This window comes from Acomys russatus, unplaced genomic scaffold (assembly GCF_903995435.1).
Source record: "Acomys russatus unplaced genomic scaffold, mAcoRus1.1, whole genome shotgun sequence".
NCBI classification, from domain to species: Eukaryota; Metazoa; Chordata; class Mammalia; order Rodentia; family Muridae; genus Acomys; species Acomys russatus.
Window position 1 is genome coordinate 1 of NW_026131967.1, and position 7621 is coordinate 7621.

Below are 7621 nucleotides of genomic sequence, written 5' to 3' on the forward strand. Positions count from 1 at the left end.
AGAAGATCAGAGATTTTAATTTTCAGCACTCCCATAGTGGCTCCATAACTCTTAATTCCAGGGGATTTGATACCAGGGACTGTCATGGTTTTGTACATACATTTATGTAAGCAACACACTCATACACATAAAATGACACTCTAGGCAAAACTACTAAATAAGGCATATACAGAATTAAATTAAGGGGGGGGATGCTTTTTTTAAACTATGCCACCAAGGCCTTCACAGGAGAGCTGAAACCTACCCTGATCAAGGAAACTCAGGTTGCGAGCCAATGTTGCTTCTTGCTGAAGAACTGGGATCAGTTTTCAGTACCCATTGGTGGCTTTACAAACTAATCTATAATTCAATACTGTGGGAGTTCTGCTCTTCTCCTGAAATCAGGTCGTGAGTTATATATGTAATGGACACCCAAAACATGCAGGCGCACACTCATTAAAAAAAATAAATAAAGCAATTGATATTTAATATAGGATAGGGGAACCCCGACTTGCTCAGCAGGGACTCCAGTAATTAAGGAATAAGGGCCAAAAAAACTATCAATTAAAGCTTAATGAAATTGAAAAGTCTCTTGAATATCAAAATAGCTAAAAAGCAAATTAAGTCAGTAAGTACCTCCTCAGAATGAAAGAAAGTTTTTTGACCATTATAACATCTAACAGAGGAAATACTGTCTCGAATATAAGCACTCAGAAGACTAAACGATAAGCTTTTTAAAAAATCGATCTTCTGGTCCCTAAGCAGGCTAAAGCCTTAACAGTCTCAAAAGATGGTAATGCCAAAATCATTTGTTCCAATCAAATACCAGTTCAGAAAGCAGGTAAGAACGAATACTCAACCAGGCCATGCGGTGGCACATGCCTATTATTCCCCAGCACTAGGAGGCCAAAGCCAGGCAGACTCTACAAATTCAAGGCCAGCCTGGTCTGGCTAGTGAGTTGCAGGAAGCCATGGCTCCACAGAGACGGAAACCCCGTGTCTCAAAAAAAAAAAGTTAAGGAAGGAAAGATGAAAGAAGGGAGGGAGGGGGAGGGGAACGGAAAGTAAAATAGTATCAAATGCTCAGTCTGCAGGTTTTGTAATTCTCCAACCCTTTGGAGGATGCCTTGGGGAGGGCAAGTGAGGGACTGATTTGCCAGGGAGGGGTTGTTTGATGAGAGTAGAGAAAAGTTATTGTGTAGGATTGTTGTGAGGGAAATGATGTGAGAATTAGGGGTCTAGAGGAGTGGATTAGGAGAGGTGCTTTGCTTAGGTCAGGATTTCCCTAGAGGAAGGGTGACATTCGAGTCCCAGTGGCCTTGGTCTTCAAGTGAGTTTTGTGTACGCTATCCTGGGGGGGATGGAGTTGTTGTTAAATGGAGCATTTGTTAAGACAGAACTGCGCTCCCTTACAGAACCTTTATTCCCACACACCTCCCCACCCCTGTGCTGAACCAAGAGCACTTGCGGGCCCTGCACTATATCAGGACCTTGCTCGTCATACTGCTCACTCAGTATCCAGTGGGAACTGGAAAAGCACAACAATGAGGCCAGCAATGAAGACACCCCCAATCCACCTTGAGAAGTTCCCGTTGGGCTGAGCCGACACAACAACATGGGCCTCTGACGAAGACAGCAGTCTTGCAGCACCGAGCTCTGCCTTGAAACGGGATTTCAAATCCAGGGGAACCAGAGAGGAGCCTCCACCACAATAGCACATTTTGTTCCATGTCGGCCGCAACTTCCCCATGAGGCACGAGGCAGAGACTCTGTTCCACCATGTGGGGAGGCCCAAGGATGCCGAAGGTCCCAATGTCTTGGGGGATGGAAGATGGACATAATAGTCAGGACACTGGAAAGAGCCTTCCCCACTGTGATCATCTGTCCATCTGGCAGCTTCAGGCATCGCTGAAATTGGGTATCAGGGTGCCCTTGCTCTTTCTGGAAATCAGAGGCCACATAGCAGAATTGGTGCTTGATGCTCTCCATCATGTCCATGTCTTCCTTCTTAAGCAGGAAGCTAGATCTCAAGATTTTCTCTGCCAAGAAGGTAATCAAGTAGTGGCCAGCTATGTCCAGGCACTGGATGCCATTGGATAGATTGTAGCATTGAAAGACTGGAACTGTGTAGCTGACCCCGTGGCCAGTGTCTGCCACCAGCCCATTAATGCACCCACTAGCATAGACTAACAGCACGGATTGGGAGGCAACATATATAGCAGGGGAGTGCAGAGACTCGAAAGCCACTTCCACCAGCTTATCACGGTTACAGACAGGGTTAAAGGGTGGATCCTTGAACAGCAGAGGATGGTCCTAGTTGGCCACTTGGAGGTCATTTTCTAGAATGTGGCAACAAATGAGATCAGCAGCTTCCCAGTCCACCACAATCCCATTACGAACTGGTCGCATCAGGGTTAACTCTGGGAAAGCATGGGCTGCCTCACCATTAAATGTTTCCTCTTTGGACTGTCCCATGGTGGTTTGTTTCTTGGACTGGAAGCCCACAACACTGACCACAATGTAGGTCGATTGAGTCTGTCCAGCAAGGCCTATCTTACAGGTGCCAGTACCCATGTCGATGACAACACCACACATTTTTGATGGTATCTTGTTACCAACCAGGCCTCAGGGTTCTTGTAGCAAATTCTTCTTTAGTGAAGTTGACAACTTTATCTGGAAGCAGGAAGAAGAGGCCCAGCCAGGACTCAGAGGAGCAAAGTTGGAGAGAGGTACACCAGGTTATCTATGAGATCACACTGCCTGCCTTGACTTCACAGTGCAAGGCCAGGGTGTGGTCAGAAGGTGTGCACACTGCCCCAGGGTTCACAGTTGATTAAGTCCATAAAGCCAAAGATGGAGAGGTAGGTCTGGTTTTTGCCCAGTTCTTTTATTCCACGTCCACTCCCTCACAACTGGTGTCTACTACCTAGCATAGACATCCATGTGCCCAGTGAAAATGGGAATCAGAAAGTGGAAAGGTAACTTGGGTTTCTGGGTGTTGTTCTGTGCATTCATGTGTGTACATAGTTTCACGTGTGTATGTGCGTATATTTGATTGGGTATGTGTGTACATGTATTCTTGTGTGAGTAGAATTCTAACATTGTTCCTTATTATACATTCACTGATAGAGGCTCTGTCTTAGTTACTTTTTATTACCATGACAAGACACCATGGCAAAGACAACTCTAAGAGAAAGCATTTAATTTGAAGGGGTAAGAGTCATGTTAGAGAGCATGGCAGCAGGCAGGCAAGGATGGAAATGTAACTGTATCTGATAGCTAACATTTTCTCCATAGGCACAAGACAGAAAAAGAACAAACTGGAAACAGTGTGATCCTCTGAAATCTCAAAGCCCATCCTCTGTGACACATCTTCTCCAATAACCTACACTTTCTAATGCTTCTAAGACAGTGCTCCCTTCAGGAAAACAGACGTTCAAATATATGAGCCTATGGAGCACCATTCTCACAAGGCATTTAAATGAAACCAGAGCTTACAGAAGCAGAGAGTCTTGCAAATCAGTTTGCTTTGGGATCTTCTTCTCTGAGTTACAGGCAGGCTGCTGTGCCTGCATGGAGTGTTGGGTCCTTATTCCAGATCCCCTTGAACTTTGTAACCTTGGATCCAACTCCTCAGCCCAGGCTGTCTGGTTATTTTAAAGAATGAGAGACCAGACTGGGAGAGAGGGGTAGTAGATGTGAATAAGTAGGTTTAAATGTTTCAAGTTCCTTGTGCTTTCTATTACTACACCCGCCACAATCATTCTCCTCATTCCCTTCTTTATTAAACAAACTAATGGGTGCATTGTCTTTATATCTGTTTGCGCATGACATGCATACATGGTTTACCTGGAGGCCACAAGAGGGCACTGGATCCAGGAAACTGGGGTTACCAGAATATGTGAACCAGTATGACGGTGCTTGGAAGTGAACTCAAGTTTTTTAGAAGAACAATAAATTCTCTTAAGCATTGAGACATCATTCCCAGTTCCCCACTCCCACCACATTCCATTCTTGCAGAACAGGAATTTGCCTATTCAAATCTATGCTCCATTCCTTCCTACTGGAAGCTTTCCAAATTTCTACTCTGTAACGCTTGTACAGAGAAGAATGCTCTGCGTTCTCTGTGTGTTCTCCATTTCCTCCTGATTCCAGTGAGCCTGGTGCTCCCACTGTACATCACAGGACACAGGCAAAGGCTTCAAGGATAGCTAGCAGAACTAGTGGTGTAGCTGGGTTACAAAGCACTTACCAAGCATGTATGAAATTGGGGTTGACTCCCAGGACTGCAGAACAAACCATTAGTAACATTAAAACCTGATGTGCAGTGAGCAATATTAGGTTAGGCTAGTCACTTTAAAACCATGGCTACATTGTGTTGATCTCAGGTGTCATCTCTTAAAGCTAGGTAAAGGAAACCATCTCTTTTCTCTTTTACAAGGTGTGATACAGGGAGGGATAACATCAACAGAAATGGTTCCACTCAACACCTTCAAAGAAGATGTATTTGTTTTTATTTTGTGAGTGGGTGTTTTGTCCCTATGTTAGTCTGTGGTTCATCATATGCAATGTTCACAGAAGCCAGAAGAGAGCAATAGATCCCCCGGACTGGAGGTTTTGTTTTGGTGCTTAAAACATATATTCTAGTTGTAAATTGAATTATTTTTACTTAGCAACTTTTGTAAGTGTCTGGGGCTACCATTCAAATACAAGCCCCTTTTTCTTTATAAACATAGTCCTCATGGGCTCCTTTCTGGATGTGCTTATGTGATGGACTTGGCATAGTTAGGCTTGCTTCCATAGAAGTAGATTTTTTTTTTAAGATTTATTTATTATTACATATACAGACCTTTTCCTGCATGTACACGTGCATGCCAGAGGAGGGTATCAGATCACATTATAGATGGTTGTGAGCCACCATGTGGTTGCTGGGAATTGAACTCATGACCTCTGGAAGAGCAGTCAGTGATCTTAATCAATGAGCCATCTCTTCAGCCACCAGAAGTATAATTGTTTCCTTGCCATTTTCATGAGATGCTCAGATTCATTTCTAACACTAAAACAGCTTAATTTTCTAGTTCTGTTTTAATGTCTTCCTTTGCCTGAGTGCCGTATTTTTAAAGTATTTCTTAAAATTTTTTTTATTAATTTATTCTTGTTATATTTCAATGGTTATCACATCCCTTGTTTCCTCCCATTCTACCCTCTCTCCCATTTTCCCCTTCTGCCCCTCCCCTATGACTGTTCCTGAGGGGGATTTCGTCCCCCTGTATATGCGCATAGGGTATCAAGTCTCTTCTTGGTAACCTGGTATCCTTCCTCTGAGTGCCACCACGTCTCCCCCTTTAGGGGACATGGTCAATTATGAGGCACCAGAGTAAGTGTGCAAGTCATACCCCAGTAGAAGAATGGATAAAGAAACCATGGCACATGTACACTATGGAATACTACTCAGCTATTAAAAACAAGATATTCCCAAAATTTGTGGACAAATGGGGAAATTATCATAATGAGTGAGTTAACCCAGAAGTAGAAAGACTCAAATGGTATATACTCACTTACATCTGCATACTAGCCCAAGGAGCATGTCCCATGAAAGCCTTCACTTAAAGTATTATTTTTGACCAAATGGATATATGTCATTTAATTCATGCTTTGCAAATACTCCTACACTATTTGTTGAGTTTTGCTGGTTCACATTCACAATAATCAGGGATGCCGTGACTAAGAACACTCTGCATTGTTTTCAAACACGAGTTTTTGTTGTGGTATGTAAATTCTATAAAGACATAACATGACAAGGTGAAGCCATCGATTCATGTCATCATTTAAATTTTTACTAGCCAGCCTAGGTTCTACACACCTGAAATCCCAGCACTCGGATATTATGGAAATCCTCTAACAAAGCTGAAGGCTTGTGCATTGGGCCAAGTAGATCCATGGATTCAATCCCATAGCACCTCAAAACAAAAACATTTAAAAATACCACAGAACATTTTGCTTTTCCCTGCTTTGAAGTCTCAACAGGCAGCTGTACACTCAGCTCCCCTTTTTGAAAATATGCTTTTCTAAAGTTGAAAATCTAATGTAGCCTTGAGGGGTAGAGAAATAAAAAACTGATGTTGTTCATAGGTTCAGCAGTGGAGAGCACATCAAGATGATAAATCTTTACTTTCCAAAGGAGCAGAGGGGTTCAGCCTTGGAGGAAAAAAAAGACTGACCTTGACTAGCTCACTCTGGTTACTTTTATTCAATCATTAGACAAAATTAATTGAGATTGGGAAGGATTCCAACTACCAAGTTTATCTTGCCCTTGCTGCCTGAGAGAGCAGAAAACCCACACAACTCTCAGTCCCATTTGATCATGGCTAATCATAATGAAAAATAAAAATCCCAAGTTTACCACGAGTGTCTTAGGATCTAGGTTTGTGCAGCTCTAAGCTCTCACATTCCACCAAGTGCAGACTTTCCATGGAGACAACATTTTTTTAAACGTTCAAGCAGTCTCTAAATAATTTTGCAGCACAGCAAAGACTAGGCTGAAGCATTTCACTAAAACCAGACACAAATGCTTCCCTTTATATCTCCCTACAAGAGGAGACTCAGTGGTTAAGAGCACTGGTTGCTCTCTCTCTCTGCAGACACCTGGATTTTGATTCTCATTGCTCATATAGTGGCTCATAACCATCTGTGACTCAAGTTCCATGAGATTCAAACCTTGTCTGCCCGCTGTAGCGTCTACAATAACATAATCTTAACATACATGAAGGCAAAACATTCTTAGAAAAAAATGTTTCCTGTGAGCATTTTCTCTGTGACTGTGTGTGTGTGTGTGTGTGTGTGTGTGTGTGTGTGTGTGTGCCAGTTTCAGTGTCTGTGCATGTGTGTGTGTGTCTGTCTCTCTGAGTCTGTTAATGTACATGTGTGTGTATGTGTTTGTATGCATTCATGTCTGCCTGTGTGCACGTGTGTGTGTGTGTGTGTGTGTGTGTGTGTGTGTGTGTGTGTGTGTGTGTCCACTAACTGGGGGATCAAGATAACTTTTTCTTCATTACCCTTGCAAGAGTTCACTTAAATTATAATTTTTGAAACATTAAATTATTAAATCTGAGGGAAGAAGGAGGTAGTAGAGTCACTAAATCATTCCCTGCTGTCAAAATATAAGAACTGGGTTCTAATGTGGAGAACTCACTCAAAAACCCACCTGTAATCTCAACACTCCTAAGGCAGAAAAGAGTGTCTTGAAGAAAGTTAGCCAGCTTAACTACCTGAATTGGTGAGCTTAGGTTACATTGAGAGTCTACATGGAGTGATTGATGAGCATCTTAATTTCAGGTCTTCACATTCCTATATAGGCATGTGTACATTCACTGCTGTGATTTCACTGCTACCTTTAAATGATGCTACTTGCAGAGAGATCTTCTAAAATTTATTTGTTTCTTTTCTACATACCAACCATGATTCCTCTTCTCTTCCAAGTCCTTCTCCAACTTCTCTTCCGCACTCACATCTATACCTCTTCCATTTCACTTCACAAAGGGCGTGCGTCCCAAAGATAGAAAGTTGCAGTGAGAGTAGAAACCACTTCTATTAAGACTAGACAAGGCAACTCAGTAAGAGGAAAGTGTCCCAAGGCAGGCAA

At 42.6% G+C, this 7621-nt stretch overlaps 1 pseudogene; it reads right to left on the bottom strand.

Annotated features, from left to right (window-relative positions):
* Positions 1–1392: 1392 nt before the first annotated feature.
* Positions 1393–5920, bottom strand: LOC127186689 (actin-like protein 9; annotated as a pseudogene).
* Between the last annotated feature and the right edge of the window lie 1701 nt (positions 5921–7621).